The sequence below is a fragment of the Mesoplodon mirus genome (assembly GCF_964341445.2).
Source record: "Mesoplodon mirus genome assembly, chromosome: 10".
NCBI classification, from domain to species: Eukaryota; Metazoa; Chordata; class Mammalia; order Artiodactyla; family Ziphiidae; genus Mesoplodon; species Mesoplodon mirus.
Window position 1 is genome coordinate 66840583 of NC_138986.1, and position 20237 is coordinate 66860819.

Genomic DNA, 20237 nt, shown 5'->3' on the forward strand with positions numbered 1-20237 from the left:
CTCAATTTAGTGCTTCTGAATATGAATAAGGACTCCAAGGCCACTTGCAAGTTAGCATGTTTATTGCGAAAGCTGTCACCAAGTTTTTAGTAATATTTTTATACAGCATGAGACCAGCAGAACATTTGAGATTTGACCTTTTCCAGCAGATGGTAGTCTCGAAATGCAATTTGTAATTTTAGAACCAAGTTTTGAACTCTTGTTTTCTGACCACTGTACTTTCTCTTTCTACTCAACCCAGAGGGAAAAATTGATGGAATGTGTGTATGTCTGTGTATATGTACAAGAGTTATTTGTTAGCCCTAAAAACCAATAGTGTGGCTTTGCACAGAGGGACCAGAGTGGCATTTTAAAGCTCAAAAGTCAGATTGGCCCAATGGTGTCATCCAAGTACAACCCCATTGGGATGCTGAGAAAATCAGGTCATTTTGCTTGGTGATACTTTCACCTCAAGAGAAATAATATAAATACAATGGAGAGAATTAGCTTAAAAACACTGTTTCCCGGCGTGTGATATCCCTGTTCTCTTAAATTTTGGCAAACCTGGATTCAGGTTCAAACAAAAGCATAAAACAATTCTGAATATTTTGTCTTTTCTTATTATCAGTCTAAATCCAAGTAAGGTAGGAAAAGGTGATCAGGACAGGAGAGAACTGACAACAGGATACAGGAAGCAATACTGGAAATCGGAAAACCAATAAACCAAACCACTTTTCTGTTTCTTAGAAATAATGTTGCTGGTATTCGATTTGTGATGTAGATAAAAATAACCCCACCTGTAGTTTCCTGGGGAAAAGCAAAGGGGGCTTTGCTCATCAAATCCCATTCAAGCCACTGTGAAAATCTTAGCTGAGAGTTGAGTTGTAGGGATAAAGAATGCAATCAGCCTTACTTACACACGAAGTGTAAGTAAGGCTGATGATGATCTGGAAAACCTGATCATTTCACAGCTAATTGGTATAAACGTCCCTTGCCCACTGCTTGCAGATGGAGACCCACCTGTATTTTTTATGACCGTTGCTGTAATTAAATACCATTTACTTTTTCTTAGCTTAAGAATGCAGGCCCCACGGACTTTTTCTTTTAAATAAATTTAAGTTTGTGCAAGAGGTAATTACTTACAAATGATTTCCCTTATCTGGGATATGTTACTTTACTTGTAAGTGAATGAACAGTAACCATTCAGATATCTCTTTTTTAAACTTTCCCCCAGTTTTCCTAACAGTAAATATGAAGAAATGAAAAAGCAGTGCTTTCATGCTTAGTGTAGCATTACCATATCTCCTCACCCACCTTTTTCCTAAGCGCAGTCTGGTGAACCACTTCAAGATTTTGTGAGGTCTTCGGAAATCAGTGTAGCTGAGAAACACCATGAAAGCAGAAGTGTCCATGAGAATCTTTTTTTTTTTTTTAAAGGGCTTCAAATGCTTGGCTATTTATGTATGTATGTATGTATGTATGTATGTATGTATGGCTGTGTTGGGTCTTTGTTTCTGTGCGAGGGCTTTCTCTAATTGTGGCAAGCGGGGGCCACTCTTCATCGCGGTGCGCGGGCCTCTCACTATCGTGGCCTCTCTTGTTGCGGAGCACAGGCTCCAGACGCACAAGCTCAGCAGTTTTGGCTCACGGGCCCAGTCGCTCCGTGGCATGTGGGATCTTCCCAGACCAGGGCTCGAACCCGTGTCCCCTGCATTAGCAGGCAGATTCTCAACCACTGCGCCACCAGGGAAGCCCCATGGCAGTCTTATGCACCATTGTTTTGAGATACCTGAATGGTGCCCAGCACCCAGGAGGTCAGTAAGTGCTTGTTGAAGGGATGATTATGTATTGTCCTCTGAGCTTCTGGGGTCCAAAATACAGCCAAGAAAACTAGTATGTGAAGCAGCCTACAGCCGCACCATTCAATAAGGTACCCACTAACCACGTGTGCCTATTTAAATGTACATTAATTTAAATTGATTAAAATTAAAAATTCAGTTCTTCAGTCTCACTAGGAAGATTTTAAGTTCTCCATAGCCACATGTGGCTGATGGCTACCATTTTGGACAGCACAGATGTTGAACGTTTTCCGCATTACAGGAAGTTGTATTAGACAGCCTGGTAGGATATCATTAGTAGAAGCAGAAGTTAGTGGCCCCAGTCCTTTTGAAGTGAGATTCCCACGCGACATGATGTGCACTCATACGACAAAAAGTAACCCTTTTAGATCTCTCCTCCAACACTGTAGGAGCTCAGTCAGGACAGGTGGGTGGCCCACAGAGGTGGCCATCTCTTTGAAACTGGTAGCCCGACAACAGTGGGACTGTGAGCCAGACTGACATTCCAGTGGTCTACACTTATTTGGCTACACTAGTTGTTAGAATTGTGAAATATTTGTACCAGTTACTAAAGAACTGCTGTTTTAAGCTCTTCTGGGACCTCCTTCCTATGCCCCAGAGGCCCTGGCTATTGGCCTAGGATGCCCCCAACCTCCCCTTAATCCAGCAAAATGAGTTCGTTAAGGCATGGCCCATGCATGGGATGGGTGGCTGCTCAAGGACCCTGCCCCAGCACTGCAGATTGGTTAAGTGCTGACCTTGGCCTCCAGGAGAGACTGCTTCCTAAGAGTCGTTGTTAAAGCTGCCCCATCACTACCATGGCCAAGGCGCAGATCACAGAACCATTAGTCTCAAGAAGCCTTTTAAAAGCATCTCACCCAACTCCCTCATTTTACTGAAGAAATCAAGTCCAGAGAGTCACTCAGCTAGTTTGTGGCCATTTCAGATATAAAACTCTCCTAACTCAGTATTTTTTGTTTTTTTGCTCTGTCTTCCTGTTGTCAGTTTCCTTAACTGTGAAATGGGGATTTGTATCTCTATGCCCCACAAAGCTGTTAGTAAAAAGAATATAATGATACCCATCATGTTATGTATGTCTTAAGAGTTTGCAAAATCTCTCTTGATTGCATTCTCATTTGATCCTCACAGGAACCTGTGAAAGGTGTCGAGCTCAGAGGCAGTGAATGACCTGACCTTGATAGCAAAGCTCCTGTGAGCGGCCGCGGTCTGAGTCTCTTAGGGCTTAGGAAACTATAAACTCTCTTGTAAATGTAAGATAACATAACCACATGGCATTACTAGTTTTTAGCTTGTGGTATTTTGCAGTTCAAGATTTAGTGACATTGAAAGTGTAATTTTGTTCAAGCAACGCTTTTTTTTTTTTTTTTACTTTGATAATGTGCCAATTGCACAGACTTTGGTTCAGCATTAAAACAGAAGTGGGCTGCTTCAAAGTATATTTTTTTAAATGAGAGAATCCAAATTTGTAATTAGCTTTAAAAATGCTAGTTTTGCAGTTTGAGTAGCTAAAGAGCTTCTGGTAATCATTTCTGTCATTAGTGGTGGTTTATTTTGTTTTTTTATTCCCCCCCTCCCCAAATAATTAGGCCCTTTGGAAAATACAAAGTATGTTTTTTCTTTGAGGGTGAGTGGTCATTTCCTCTATCACCACCTTATTTTTCACACCCTATAGGCCTGGTGTGCTGAACAAATTAACCATATATCCAATTGTGGCAAAGAAAAATCACCTAGAAGCCATTCCACCCACTTGACACCTAATTATCAGGAGAATGCTATTTTAGGTATAAAGAGAAGCCACAGTGGAGGAAATGGTCCACTTCTTGATACATCCTTGGTCTTTTGATAGATTTGATAGAAACACCCCTTAGTTTTAGAGAAGATTATTGAGAAGATAAATTTAACTCACTCCCAAAATAAAAATAAGTTTTCCCCTCTCTTTTTCTCTCTGTGAATTGCTGCCATTTTATAGTATATACCAAACTATGCAGAAAGGGAGTTTCTACATAAGGGAAAGAGTGGGGTTATTCCATTCCATATAACAAAAAATCTCTCTTCGATTTTCTTTTATTAGTGTATGAAAATTGTGGCCTTCTCTACATCAACTATCCTGTAAGGTTAAATATGTAAAGGGAAGAGAGAAAGAACATTTATTAGAAAAAGCTATAGAGGGAAAGGAACTTGGGCTTGTGAACCCTGATTTAGCATTACTAATTTGTAGTCACATTTGGGAAGAATGTGTTCGTATGTTTGGTTGTTTTTAAAATATATATTATGTATGTGTCCTCATTCTTCTCCGTGTATACCCTGTTTTGTGTTAGATATAGCAGACTCTCAACTCTCCATTGTATTCTGAGATACAACCTCCCTCCTGTCCATATAGGACCTTCAAAGTGTTTACGATTATCTAGAATTTTCTTGGATTTTTATTTATGCCATTTTCCCTGCTTCTTGAAGATACTGTTGGAGGTGCTGACAAAAAAAATAAAATAAAATAAAGCGTAAGGGTAACATTTGTGATATATAGCCAAACTTAGAGTCACTGAGTCTTAGGATTATCTTGGAGTCGCTCAAGACACTAGGCTTGAAGAGATCTTTGAGATTGCAAACCTTTAATTCCTCCAGACTTACTAGGGTAGAAAGAGGATTGATGAGCAAGCACATACTTTCGAACTTCACCGCCACCAGTTTCTGTACCCATGCGCTCAGCATTACATGAGATGATGCATGCAAGGCACCCGGCACCAGAGTTGACACATCGTAAGAAGCACTCGGGAGGGTTAGCCGTTATTATGGACTTGTCTGATTCGGTCTTCACATCTCTTTCTGGTCTCCGATGGCCATGCTGAGGAGCAGCCAAATGTCCAAAAAATAGGAAAACATCAAATGGAAGGGAAACACAAGGCCTCAGTCTTCCAGAAGCAGAATTTATCAGCGCACAAATAAAAATGATTGTTTCTCTTGTCACGATGATGTGCGGATTACTTCGACACTCCCGCTCACCCTTTTCCAAGTGAGGACCCTACGGACAAGGGGCAACTCCTCCCTTGCCCAGATCTGACTCCGTCTGGTCTAATGAGGGCAACTTGATGGTAAACTTACCTTATTCCCATTTCTCTCTTATGTGAAAACAGTGAGGTCTTCACTGTCTTCTGCGTAAGAAGAACAAAAATACAATCTAAGTTTGGTTGTCCCTGATTAGAACTCTGTTAAGATGTGTGATGGGCAAGTGTATTTTTTCTGTGTCTATGATAAAGTGGGTAGTTAAATCAATTAACCAAACATGCATGCTGAGGCAGGAGTGTAAGTTGGTGCAGCTTTTCTGAAAAGTCATCAAGACCCTTAAAGCTCATTTGACCCCGTAATTCTTTTTCTAGGAATCTACCTAGGAAAATACTCAGAAATTCAAACAATCTGATATTCAGATATGTCTTTCAAAGTGTTATTTGCAATAACAAAAAAAAGAAAACAATATGTAATTCCAAAAATGAGAGAAATAATGAAATAAACAAAACCCTTTTCTACAGGGTGTAATATTACATAGGCATTGAAAAGCATGTTTCTGAAGAATTTTTAATAACTTGGGAAAATGCTCACATTCATAAAATATTGAATTAAAAAGTAGAAACAAAACTCGGACTGTTTTTGTGTATCTGAAAAGAATACTGATCCACTATCCCTTATCCCCAATTCTGAATCCTTTTGGTTCAAAAATCACAAAGGTCTCTTGGTGACTTCTTTGGTAGAAAAACCTGATCTGAACTCATGTGAGGCTCTGTTTTATCTGACTAAATAAGAATATGCATCTATTTTGCTGCAGAGATTTTTAATGGGTTTGATTATGGGGTGCTGCTCCAGATTCCGATGGGGCATCATGTAATAAATGGTAGTTTAGCATTGTAATACTCTTTAATATCCAAGCAGTTCTGAACTCTGAAGTGTATCTGGCCCAGGAGTTTCATTTAAGGGGTTGTGGACCTATACAACAAAATATCATGAATGATTTATCAGTGTCAAGGTTACAGTTGATGTTTATTTTTTCTTTATTCTTTTCTGTAAATTTTTCAGATGTTCTATAATAAGCATGGATTAATTTATCCTCAGGAAAAAATAAGTACTATTAATTTTTTTTAAAAAACATATTCAAGGCATCAGAGAATCATCTCATTTCAATCAGAATTCTCGAATTTATCATTTGCTTCCTGTATCTTCTTGTTAATACAACCATGTGTTTTTTTTAAATATATAAATTTATTTATATATATATATATATATATATATATATATATATATATATATATATATTTTTTTTTTTTTTGGCAGCATTGGGTCTTCGTTGATGCACGGGGACTTTCTCTAGTTGTGGCGAGAGGGGACTACTCTTCGTTGTGGTGCACGGGCTTCTCATTGTGGTGGCTTCTATTGTTGTGGAGCACGGGCTCTAGGTGCGTGGGCTTCAGTAGTTGCAGTGCGTGGGCTCAGTAGTTGCAGCACTCAGGCTCTAGGGTACGTGGGCTTCAGTAGTTGTGGCACGTGGGCTCAGTAGTTGTGGTGCACGGGCTTAGTTGTCCACGGCATGTGGGATCTTCCCGGACCAGGGCTCGAACCCGTGTCTCCTGCATTGGCAGGCAGACTGTTAACCACTGTGCCACCAGGGAAGTCCCACACGTATGTCTTAAATCAAGGTGTTGTGATTTGTTGAAACAAAACATTCATGAGATGCAATAGAGAGATAACTGATTGGACGTTGACCTATGTCCAAGCTGCCTTGGGGTTCAGGAGAGCACCCGGTGAGGGCTGTGCTTCCCCCTGGGGTGAGCCCCAGCATTGATACCTGGATTATTTTATAGTATTCTGTTTAGGTGGACCAGTCCAGAGGTGCGCAGTAAGTTAGAGGTCATGAAAGCAGGGGAAGGGATGGGGTATAGCGGGATAACAGGGGAAAGGGGATGACGTTAACATGCAAGGTTTCCTCTGCTAATGGACAGTCTTCTTCCCCAATCAGGTGGACACTCGCTGACCTGTCACAAGGTTGCCCCACAGAGCTTTGGGGTCCATGTCTGAATGGATTGCCGTAGCCTTCTCTTCTCTCCCTTCACCCAGTTCCCTGCATCCTAAGACTTGAAGCCAGCACGGGACCTGGAAAAATTACATGTAAGTTTTGACTAAGGTTTCTTTCCTCCAACCAAACAAGGCTAAGAATTTTCTGAGATGATAATAACAAGGTGTCTTGAGAATTATAATTGAGGAAGGGAACGGGGTTAGAATCTGCATGTTGGTGGTTCCCTAACTCAGTGGATCTTACACATAAGCTTGCTTCAGAATCACCTGGAGGGCCTGTTAAAGTCCAGCTTGCTGGGCCTTGTGCCCAGACTACCGGACTCAGGAGACGTGGGGTTGGGGGGTAGGTCTGGAAATTGGCTTTTCTAACAAATTTCCAGGCAATGCTGATGCAGCTGCTCCAGGGACCCCACTTTGAGAATCACTGCTTTAACTCAAGTGTGACTGAAAGAGGAATGATAAAGGTAGAAAAGTGTATGAAACTTCACTAAATGAAGGTAGTGGTGCTTTATTTAATACATGGACTCATCTCTCGGAAGAGAGAATGTTCAGGTCTTCTCAGCACGGTCACCTTTGAAAGTCCAGCCAAGTAGATGTCACTATTCTGTGCCAGCTCGACTCCAGAGGCGCGAGTACCAGCCACTCTTTGCCCTTGGCTTTCAACAGGGTTGACTAACAGTGCTGTTAACAGGCTAAAATGACAGCTACAGTCCTTTTGCAGGTGTTCTCATCATGCTTTTAGATACACTCAAAAGAGAAAATCTTTTTCCCCCTAGACTGGGAAATATATTGTTCCCTTTCAAAGTGAATCATCCCAGTATGATCCTTCCTCTCATACACTTAAATGTGATTTGATTTACAAATCACATATGGGAAGGAAGGTGCACCTCTAATAAACAGTCCAAGCCAGCAAGTCCAGGGTTTTGTGGGGTTTTAAATTCTTAGGACTGACATTTTTGGAAGGTCAGCATGTTACTGTGTTAGCTTTGGAACAAGCCGGTCACCTCTCTGCCGAGGACAAGAACACTTTATTCCATGTTAATAGAATAAAGTAGAAGAGTTTGGCTCAACAAATGCACACTAGGGTATATGGGAGTGTACACGCAAATGTACAGATGTGCCTGTGAACCTATATGCAGTTTGTATATTTCTAAGCTTTCAATGTAGGAGTTTTACACAACATGTTTTCTTTGGTTTCATTGAGTCAATGTTGAGTGTAAAAATAGTCTGAGTGATGCTGTCCAGGAAATGTTTGAGAAATTTCTGGGCATTTTGAATCTGTGGATAAGCATTGTGACTTATAACATTTTACTTCAATGTGGTAAATATTATCATTCAAAGTTGCACTTAGGGCTTACAGTTCTTTTATGATAACTCTCTGAAATTGAGAATAATCACCTTTCATAAAGCAACTCCCAAGCAGATATGTAATGAAGGAGCATTATCTATTGACTAAACGTTAACAGAGCCAAAAATCCCGGAGATAGATTTAAGTGCGTGTGTTCATCAGACAAATAAGACCAAAAAAGCAAGAGGTGGTGAAAGAGTTCTAAAAGGAATGAATCTGGAGCTGTCTTCTGGGAGCCGCCCAAAGGACTGGTAACAGGGTTGGAATTAGGGCTGACAGAGTTGTGAGCGATGTAATTACCTATTATCACTCTACCTTTACCAACTGTAACGTCTCCTTCAAGCACTAATGGGCTATTCCGTACAGCATTCTGGGAAGTTTCAGTTCATGAAGCATCTTCACGAAGAAGTAAAAGAAATGGGTTGGATCGAAGGCTCCTTAATCTCCCCCCTGCTTTCCTGCTTTGGCATCTGGGAGTGTCCACGTTTACACTGCAGGTTTTCCTGATAGATGACCTTTGATGTCAGTCAGTTGAATAACTACGAGCCAGTACGGGTAGAAGGCTGCTGTGACACCTCAGGCAAGTTGGAGCTGCAGACTCCTGCCGGCCCTGGTGCCACCTGCCTGAAGCTCTCCCTGCAGCCTTGGGTGAAACACTCAAGGCACCAAGTGCCTAGCGCATCTCTAGAAAAATATCATGCAAGTGGAGGTGAGGGGTATGTGGGACCCCATGGTGCTTTCCCTGCAGTTTTGCAGTCAACCTGAAACTGCACTAAAACATTAAGTTTATTGATTTTTAAAAACGGAATACCAAACGGTATGATGATTCCTCAAAAATGTAAACACAGAACGACCGTATGATCCAGCAGTTCCACTTCTGGGTATAAAAGAAGTGAAAGCAGGGTCTTGAACGGGTGTTTGTACACTCATGTTCATACAGCATTATTCACAATTGCACAAAGGTGGAAGCAACTCAAGTTTCTATCAGCAATGAATGAATAAAGAAAATGTGGTATATACATACAATGGAATATTATTCAGTCTTAAAAATATGAAATTCTGACACATGCTCCAATGTGGATGAAACATGGAGATACCAAGTGAAATAAGCCAGACACAAAATGACAAATATTATATGCTCCCACTTATATGAGGTACCTAGACTAATCAAAGTCATAGTCAGAAAGTATTTAGAAGGGTGGTTGCCAGGTGCTGAGAATATAGGGGAAAGGGGAGTTAGTGTTTAATGGGTACAGAGTTTCACTCTGGGAAGATGGAAAAGTTCTGGAGATGGATGGTGGTGATAGTTACACAATAATGTGAATGTACTTAATGCAACTGACCTGTACTCTTAAAAATTATTTACGTGGTAAATGTTATGTGTATTTTACCACACACACACAAAAAACCCTGAATACCAGAGCTTACTTTCCTTCTAAGAATACTGGGCAGAATACTAAGTAGTGCTTGACAGGGATGCTATAGTTTGGGAGGGCGGGAGAAGCACAGATGGCTGTGTCCCTCACACCTCCATCAGCCCTGACACTACCCTGGCCCCCTTTGGGCAAATGTAAGGGACCTGCAGAATGTTAGACTTCAGTCTTAGGAATAGGTTTCCTACCGGGACAAGGACATATTTGTCAGAAACCACTAGGGAAATCTGCCATCGATGACCATCATCTCTTTCAAAATGCCATTTACACATGCAGGAAAGCTGCTTCACTGTGATGGAGGGGACGTGTACCCTCCTGTGCTCCTGTCATGGGGCTGCTGCAGTTCATGTGAGTTGTATCATCATAAATGAGTCCATGTACCGCGCCCCAGGATGCGTGCCTAGTGGCGGCAGGTGACAGGTCTTAGCAGTGGAGGCGGATGTGGAAGCAGGAACCAGGGGATATAGACTTGCCACAGACTGAAGCCTAGTAGAAAATGGAAACTTGGAAAGAAAATTAGTAGCAAATAGTCCTCCTGCAACAGGGCTTCTAATTATAATGCCTGTTTGACATTCTCCCGATGAAGGACAGTTCATCCCCCATCACCAAATCTCTGTAATGTTGGGCATTATGGTACCCATAAATCACAAAACAATTGTATGAGTGACCTGCAGGCCTGTGAGAAACGTGCAGGATTGAACCCACTGAGTCCATTTGGGTCCTACTTTGTCGGGGGGATTTTGCTTCTTATTCTAGGTTTCTAGAAAGCTGGCCTTGCAGAATGATCAGTGAATTCTCACGGGGCTAGTAGCCATGTTTCCCTCAGGTCTCCTTTACTTTACTACTTTACTATTTTACTTTACTCCTTTCAGGCCCTGCCCTTAGGTCTGACCAGGGATTGTAATTCCTGAAGAGTGGTGCATAAGGATCCATAGTTTCAAAGAGCTCAAAAACCTCTGTCCTAAATTATTCCACTTTCTCCTTCACTTGGATATGTGAGCGTGCATGTGTGTGCATTATATACATATACATACATACATATTGTATACATATACGTACATACATACATGACTATGTATGCGTTTGGCTCAAGGAAAAGGTACAACCAAAAAAGAGGTGAGGGCCTCCCTGGTGGCGCAGTGGTTGAGAGTCCGCCTGCCGATGCAGGGGATACGGGTTCGTGCCCCGGTCTGGGAGGATCCCATATGCCGCGGAGCGGCTGGGCCCGTGAGCCATGGCCGCTGGGCCTGCGCGTCCGGAGCCTGTGCTCCGCAACGGGAGAGGCCACAACAGTGAGAGGCCCGCATACCGCAAAAAGAAAAAAAAAAAAAAAAAAAAAAGAGGTGAAATAAAGTCATCAAAGATGAAGTACAATACATATAAATCAGTCGCTCATTCCCACCCCCGACTTCCCAGACCTGCTGAGAAATACACTCTCCATGCTTTTCACTTAGGTGATGGACAACAGGGCGTAGCAACAAAGGTTTTGGAGTCAGTTGCCATAGGGAGCTGCTAAAATATCAAAAAACTGGAATTAAAGGTTTTTATAGAAAAGAAAATCCAGGTGAGCAAGGTCTAAGAGAGAGGAGAAGTAGGTGCTTATTCATCTTTGACATCACACGTAGCTACTGGTACCCTAAGCGTGAGTTGAAACGACATGGATATAGACTCTAATCAAAACAAATTCAGCCCCAGGAGTTTGGAGACCATGATTTTTGGATGGACACCCTGACACAGATTCCCCGCAACAGTCACCCAGAGGAAAAGACATGAGGTAGAGAAAACGAACAAAGACCGACCCTCGGGGGCTCTCCTGGTCAGCTTTCATGGCCCCAAGGATCAGATGTGCCTGGTTACAGGCACTGAATTCGTATTTAGCGATGGCTCAGCTACCTGGGACCCAAGTTACCAGAACCCTGAATTAACTAGCCTTCATACTTCCTACCCACCCCCTCCCATACCCCACCCTACCGCTCACATCCCACTTCCCTTTTTCAGTGATAAAGATTCAGAAAACAAGATAGCTTTGGTTTAGTAAAGGTAGAGAATATACCCTGGAGGATATTTGTAGTTGGTGACACTGACCTGCTGAATCACTGAGAATGGTTAAATCCTTTAAAATTAGGAGAAGAAACTGCTTTGGAAACGTTTTCAACAAAAAGCATTTTCTAACTGTCTGTCAATTCACGGGAAAACTGAAACAAACCAAAAACTCATCTTGTCTTCAAATAGTCTAATCAGCTGAGGTTTTATTGTACCTATTTTTGTGTCTTAATAATAATCTAGGGCTTCCCTGGTGGTGCAGTGGTTGAGAGTCCGCCTGCCGATGCAGGGGACACGGGTTCGTGCCCCGGTCCAGGAAGATCCCACATGCCGCGGAGCGGCTGGCCCGTGAGCCATGGCCGCTGAGCCTGCGCATCTGGAGCCTGTGCTCCGCAACAGGAGAGGCCACAGCAGTGAGAGGCCCGTGTACCACAAAAAAAAAAAAAAAAAAAAACTAAAAATGTTGACTTAGAATAGAAAAAATATACAATTCATTTTTATTCTTGAGAAACTGTGCAAGTTTTGGCTTTTACCACCTTTGCAGTGCCAGAGTTTAAATCTCAGATATTCTCTTTACATTTATTCTGTTTATTATGTTTGGAAGCGCTCTAAAAGTTGTGATGTTAATGATAAGATTGGTAAGATAATAATTTCATGAACATATATATTTAGTTCTTATTGTCATTGGGGAACCATTGGCATACTTTTGAAGCCATTCTGTTTTTTTTAAAGAATGTACGTGATTATTTATAACATATTGTTTCACAATTATGTTCTGCTGAAGGCATCATCAAAATTAATTTTCATTCTCTGCATATACACTCATGGTACAGAGAGGGGTGATGTGACCAGCATAGTAATATACAGGTCCAAATTTCAAAAGGTATTATTCCCTGTGAATCTCCAAATAAACTCAGCCATGCATATGACAGAGCTGGTCACCAAGTGATGTCAGTTGTAGTACGAATAGTTTGTCACCTTATTCTAATTAGTTTCCAATCTGTTGCTTTTTCGAAATTATTTGTGTGCTCTTTTTTGGATGTGCCTGTACTAAGGAAGTGACAACTCTCTCTCTGAGCTGTAATTTAACCCAAGGGATAGCTACCCTCTTCCAAGGACACTCCCGTTAAACTGATCACTGTGAGGCCCCTGGTGGGTGGAGCTCTGGTACAACTGGAGAGTGCCCAGACCATGGTCATGGTGAGGAAGAAAAGTATTTGCAAAGCTCTGTAGTGTAGCAGGATTCTTAAGCGTCCTTGTCATGCTTAACTAGAAGCTATAATCTATTGTTTCTAGCAGATTTTCCCTGTATTTCATGTCTGCTTTGTCACCAGCCCAGATTACTATATTAGATCCAATGTATTAAGTGTCCTTAGTGACTAAAAAGATCAGAATCAGAGAATTGTTTCCTTTTATCAAAACAGAAGTAGCTTTATTTTCCTGATTATAAAAGTAATACATGTTTATTGTACAAAATTTATAAAATAACAGAAGAGAATAAAGAAAATAAGTTCCCTTTCATCCAGCTACCCAGATACAACCTACCTGTTAACTCCTACTTTTGTGTGTTTTTCCAGACTTTTTTTCATTTTATCAACTAATTCCCAATTTACAAGCAGTACTCTGGCCTGCTGACATCCCACAAATTGGTGGAGTTCAGGAATGATGCGTTTGATATCATTTTCTAGGACAGTGATCGCCTAGTCGTTTATTTTTCTCCCTTCAAATTACAGTCATCAACTCTTGCAAGGACAGATACCTCTGTAGACTCACCAGTGCCTTTATGGAGTGAAAATCACTATTAACTGGGTTTTTTTTCATTTCTGTATTCTGTCAATAAAAATGATTTTTGAGTGGCCCTGCAAGATCCTAGTGGGCCTCTGGAATCATAAAAGAAAGATTTAATGAGGACCAAGATGGTTTTAGTGTTAGATCAACTGATTGTGTTCTAGGTATTTAAAAATTCACAGTTGATGCACTCTAAGACAATTTGGCAGAAGTGGGAGAGGTTGATTACCCAAATTCCCCCCATCCCCCAACCATACTCCAAACAACGTGGACTCCAGTAAAATTCCAATTTTACGTTCAGATATAGCCCTCCTTGTGCTCTGAACCAGAGAGTTTTCCTTCGACTCTTCATGCTTTATCCCCCTTCAAAGAAGCTTCTCTTCAGATTCCTCTGGTACGGTGTTCGGGCTATGGCGTGGGTTGTGCTGCATTATCTCTGTGCTTCCCTTTGGAGAGAGCTCGACTTTGGATCAGGATGAAGCCTGACTCTTAGCCAAAGTGAGGAAGGGCTTTGAACGCTGAAAGCAAACCCAGATTCAAATTAAGGGGATTGTTAAAGGAGTCATCTGAGAAAGGTTGAAGGAATGCCACCCACAAACCTTCCGTCAGTAGAACAGAAAGTGTTTAGTAAACAGCCGCTAGAAGAGCTTTTGTGTTTTAAGAATGATCCATATTAGGCATTGGGTGTGGTGCGGTCTCAGCATCCTCTGTACAAGACTTGGGTTCTTTAAAAGCAGGTCCTTCTAAGTTCTTCCCTCTGCGTCCCTTCTGATCCTTTGTGTCCTTGTATATAATAGGGACACAGCGGGTACTGATCTGAACTAAAATTTCTGTAGCTCTTAAGGGACCGATGAACGAATGTGCTCAGTCCAGGTATATATCCTGCCTGGTTCAGACAGTCATCAAAAGATGCTTTGGTAAATGCCCGCCATTGTATCGAATGCCCGGATTGGGTACTGGTGTGGGAAGCGGTCTGCAGTGCTTTGAGCCTCCCTTGGAGAAGGAGATGCTCATGTGGATGGTGAGAACTCGGTTCCTTGCCTTCAGTTTTGGTTTGACCTCCTTGCTTCCCTGAGTCACGGCGTTCGCTCGTCGCGACAGGCCTGTCACAGAAACCTAAGACTGTCCCTTGGACTGTTTGTGACACTGACTCTGAATTTCCCGTGACACGAACAGCCAGCATTTGTTGTAAAACTTCAAAAACTCACTAAGAAGTTGAGCTGGTTTGCAGTTGACATTGAGATTAACTTTCTCTAACCTAAACCAGTGAAAACTAAAACGCTTCTCACCACATAAAAGTTTTGCTTTCGCTGTGTTCAGACCCCTCCCACCCTGTCACAGCACAGTCATTTGGAGTCTAGTGTGGGGAGGTGTGGTTCTACCTCAGTCGTGGGTGACCCACTTTTTCGTAACACTTAATTACCCGTGTTTTTACAACACTAGTCAGGGGTTCTGACGCTAGTGGACTCTAACCCCCGAAAGATTTTCTGATCCATCTCATCAGCGCTACTCTTCAGAAGCAGGTGTGAGCTCTGCAGGGTGTGCAGCTACCGGGATGACAGCATTTCCTCGAGTTTCTGGATAATGAGCGAGCACACAGGTAAAGATGACTTTCTCAGCGTTGACTCGTTTCGTGTCTTTTAAATATTAATCCTTACCTGCGTGTGTTTGCTGCTGTGCTTTGCAGAGGGCTCAGAGGAACATGCATTCAGATTGGTACCCAGGGACCTTAATGACTTAACTTCCCATGAAAAGTCTAAAGAGATGATAATAAAAAACAGACTCTCATCTCTCTCCTCTCTATGCCCCCAGAAAACATCCTCTTCCTCAATTTTTTTTTTATTTGCTCTCAAGGTGGGTGTTTCTCCACATCAGCGGCTCCGCTTGGCAGGGACAGCGTGTATGCATTCGTGCTTGTTGAGCTGCAGGCCTGGGGAGTGACTGGATGGAACAGACAGAGACGAAAATGCAGAGAAGGGAAGGGAGACAGCAAGGGGGTGTTGTGCCTTGGTGAGCATTGGCCCACGGCACGCTGAGAGCAGATTTAGGACAAGCGCCATTGCCCTAACTTTGGCAAAATCATTCTTGACAGCCTGCTCTGTTCTAGAGATGTTGACGTTTCTGATGTCACTTTTGTTCATTAGAGGAACTTTTAAAACCCCGAGCTTGTTGCAAAACGAAACGTTGTCGGTATCATCTGCCCGAATTTACAGAAATGTGTTTGGGGTGCGTTTCTTTGCTAGAAGCCGGTTGACAGGCAGCTCACAATGGGGTGGTGGCGGTGCCTGGCGGATCGCGCGTGCCACTGCGCTGCCTGCTCACCACCGTGGAGTCTTTGAAAATGCCCAGAGATAAGTCAACGTTTTTTTCCCTGAAAGTCCTGATACAGAAAAAGGCTGCAAGTACAAACACAAACTGGAAAAAATGTCACACATTTTAGCCGCTTTGCATCCCTTGTTAGGACGAACCCTGGCTTGGGTTTTTTTTGTGTTTTGTGTGTGTGTGTGTGTGTGTGTGTGTGTGTGTGTTTTCACATTTGTGGACTTGTATGGTAGGTGGAGCAGTGTGGGTGGCCCAGAAAGAGTAGCGGTTAGAATAAGATTTTCCATTTATTGCCCTTTATGCGTGGCTAAAAATAAGATTCATACAAATCAGAATGTGTAGTACAAGCACAATCACTCTGTTAATTCTGATGACTGGCTTGCCCACATCTTTGCATCTGTCTGGTAAGTGGTGCATTGGGGAAATAAATGTGTCTCTGTTTCAGCAGCAGCAAGGCGGCCAGGTTTGGGCGCTGTGTGTCTACCTGCGATAGTTTATCAGCATTTTCCCTTTCTGAAGGAAGAAAGGCACAACTCATACGTAAACAAGGTGTGTCGCAAGAAATAGTGATGGGATCCTTGAATCTTTTGTTGAATAGTAATTGCCTTGTTTGAAATGCTGTTTTACAGCATCCATCTTCTCGGCTCATTGTTAGAAAGTTGTGTCTTGTCGACTCATAGAACAGCAAGGGAGGGATTTCTTAGCAGTGTTGCGGAGAGATTGGAACCCTTTGGTTCGCGTAGGGACGGGGTGGGGGGTGGACAGCGGCAGGCACAGGCCTGCTGTGGACACAGACGTCAGAGGGGCAGTTAACCAAGTAAAAACTCCCTTCATCTGACGGCCGAGTCCCCTGCAACCACAGTAAGTGGTAACGTGTCGGTTTGTGGCTACAAGAAACACCCAAGAGAGGTGGTGTCAGTGTTCACAGGGAAATTTGCACCTCCGTGATCCCAACGATGGTGCTGTCCCTGTTCTACTGGCTGAGTGGCTGTGACATTTCCAAAGAACGAGAATGTCTACAAGTGTGCTGAAGCCTTGCAGTTTGATGTCATTTGGGAAATAAGATGAGTCAAGAGAGCAGTCATTCCAGAAGCTTCTGGAAACTGATGACTGCAGATCACATTCCCCACTGGTGTCTCCAACCTCAGCAGATGGTGAGGCAGGATAGTTAAAGTGAGACAAGAGCTTTGGGAGAAAGAGGACCCAGCCTCAAATCTTGGCTTAGCTACCTGTTGACCTTGATCTAGTTATTGAACCTCTCCTAGGCCTGGATGTCTTTCATTAAAAACTGGAACGGGGTAGTGCCTACCTCATAGGGTGCTGGTGGGGAGTCAATAAGATCACGTACGTGAAGCACAAAGCCAACCTTCAGTAAAAGGGTGATGGTGATGCTTATTCGTGCCGTTGCATCATACAAATGTGGTGGAGAATTTCAGGGCATTTGTGGGGTTCCCCGCACTGCTCAGGGTACAAATTTTGGAATTAAATGGACACAAGATCAGCTTCTTATTCATCGTTTCTCAATCAGAAGGCTACAGGTCATTTCGCAAGTAGTTTGGCTCTTCATCAGCTGCTGATGCTCTCCAGGGGCTCAGTTTTTTATTTTGCCGTTAAATTAGCACCATGGAAGCCTCCCTTTCCTCTGAAGGTGAGCGCTGTGCTGAGCATGCTCAGTTATTTTTACCTTCTCACTGTTTTTTTTTTTTTTTTTTTTTTTTTGCGTTACGCCGGCCTCTCACTGTTGTGGCCTCTCCCATTGCGGGGCACAGGCTCCGGGCGCACAGGCTCAGTGGCCATGGCTCACGGGCCCAGCTGCTCCGTGGCATGTGGGATCTTCCCGGACCGGGGCATGAACCCGTGTCCCCTGCATCGGCAGGCGGACTCTCAACCACTGCGCCACCAGGGAAGCCCTCTTTGTTTTTTATTTAAACGTGGATATTTCAGTTCTGACATCTGTGCATGTTAATTGTAATACCTGCTGATGTACATCATGAAAGAGAGAGCGCTAATGTTATAATCAAGAAAGGTTTTAAATATTTCAGGTGGGAATGGGCAAAACTTGAGGAGCAATTAGCTTCCATGGTGGTCTAATTCCCTATAGACAGTATCACATCTGTTATCACATCTGATCAATCCTATAGATAACCAGATGCCGACAAGAAGAAAACAATTACTGTTTCTTCTCCTTTTTATTATTTTTTGCAAATCATTTTGTTTAGTGTAACGTATACCTGCCCTTCTAGGAGTCTTTTTCTGCCCACCAAAGTTTTCCATTAAATAAATACATTGCATATTTCATAAGAAGGTCATCATTGTAGGTATCACTTAACTTTTTTAGTTAATCTTTAGTATTAGATGCTAAAGAGTTCACATCAGATTCTTCAGCCTCCTCCGTGACCTTCCTGGGATGTAGTTTCTTCATTTATCAAATTAATAAAGAAATTATGACTGTACCCTGACTTGGCCTCACTTGGGACCTGGCCAGAAGTGATAAATGAGACCAATAAGCTAAGGAATTAAAACATGGTGCAGGTATAAAGCAGTGATGGCTTGCTTTTATCAATTGATGTATTTTGCTAGTTTTATATTTTTTCTCTCCAAATTTTTCTTTTCATGGTCTGTCCTACCACCCCAATCACAGATACAATCTCTGATTTGTAATGTATATGTTAACATCATCATTGGATTTTCTGGATCTTTCATGTTAGGACCCATTAGTCCGGTGGGGTGCAGATATTTCTCAGGTTAACTACACCAGTAAAGCCTTTCTTTCATTGGAATGGTACCCAGGTTCTTTCAGTGCATCCAGAGAGTGTTGTTTTTTCCTTTTTTTTTTTTTTTTTCCTGTTGAAAGAAATGGAAGAATGCTTTTCAGGCAGAGCAGATCATTCTAGGTGACTAACAAGTTCCTAGCATTGCAGATACAGCCTCAGTCCCTTCCATGAACACACCTTACTCCCTGTTATCTTTGCCTGTCTTATTGCACTTTGCCACAGACTGAAGTTTCTGTAAAAATCATAGGCAAGGGCTTCCCTGGTGGCACAGTGGTTGAGAGTCCGCCTGCCGATGCAGGGGGACATGGGTTCGTGTCCCGGTCCGGGAGGATCCCACATGCCGCGGAGCGGTTGGGCCCATGAGCCATGGCCGCTGAGCCTGCGCGTCCGGAGTCTGTGCTCCGCAACGGGAGACGCCACCACAGTGAGAGGCCCGCGTACCGAAAAAAAAAAAAAAATCATAGGCAAAAGAAGGTGATACATTAAGCTCTGGCTGTGATTTCCTACCACACCCTCCTCAGGAATGACACAGATTCTGAAATTCATCTCGTTAATGTACCACCTACTTCTTCCTGCGTAACCGCCAGTTTTAACCTATCCTTCATGTGCAGTTTGAGGGTACTGGCCGGGCTCATTATTCCTTTGGTTGAATGACCTAAAGCATTTGCAATGGAGATTTACTCTAATGATGTATTTTAAGTGCATGTGCTCATTGCCGGTTTAATGCATTCAGTCACGGAATGCTTTAGAGTTTATTGCTAATGGATGAATCCTCGGGAAAATTGGCATTTTCAGTAAGATTGACATCTGGAGTGAGAAGTAGAAATCTAATGAGAGCATTTCAGCCGAGGTTTGTAATCAGTGCTGAATGGAGTAAATTTGTCCACGCACACCCCAGAAGGGTACCGTGGAAGGTGGAATTACACGCTCGGCTCTGAATGAGGCGTGAAGACCAGTGGATCAGAGTCAGGCCACGACACTGTGCAGTATAAATGATACCGTCACCAAGGGCTGCACCAGGGTATCCAGGGAGTTCCACTCCAGCAGATTACATTACTTAGACAGACCTGAAGGCGTTGTGTCGGAATGAGAGGAGAGAAGAGAAGGCTGTCAGCACCAAGCGGAAGATATTACATCACAGCTGGCTGCAGGGGTGGACGTCACCTGTTTCCATTATACCTGGCGGTTTTATATTCTCCTTTGTTGATTAGTTTTCAGAGGTTACAAATGTGTCCATGTGAAAGCACCTCATGTCTCCTGGGGTATAGGTTTCAGTTGACCCCAAGGGAATAAATATAAGTTGATTTGTATAAACTGGTTAGTGCTGGATTCCCTTTCTTGTCATTTGTAGCTGGTGATACTAGATGTTCATTTCTAACCTAGCCCTTGTCTTATTTTCTTTTGGTGACAATCATACAGACATTGTGAGGATGTAATCATCCTTCTCTCTGTAACATTGTTTCTTTTCCAACACCCTGCCTTCATAAGAACATACGTTTCTTTAATCCTGTCCTAACATTTTTTCCCTCTCATCACCTTCCATCCCGAAGGGCAACAAATTGACCCGCGCCTAACATTTCATTTCCTGAAAGAATTCCAAGTTAAGAACAGTTGATTCCTAGAGTGCCGTTTG

General features: G+C 42.7%; 1 protein-coding gene across 2 annotated transcripts in view; it reads left to right on the top strand.

Moving 5' to 3' along the window:
- The window catches only part of BACH2 (BTB domain and CNC homolog 2), a 357735-nt gene that overhangs the window by 201593 nt on the left and 135905 nt on the right, over window positions 1–20237 (top strand). For both annotated transcript variants that reach the window (XM_082633604.1, XM_082633605.1), the window contains one exon: window positions 6841–6989. The gene's annotated coding sequence lies outside the window, so the exon portion shown is untranslated. The remainder of the gene's footprint in view (window positions 1–6840; window positions 6990–20237) is intronic.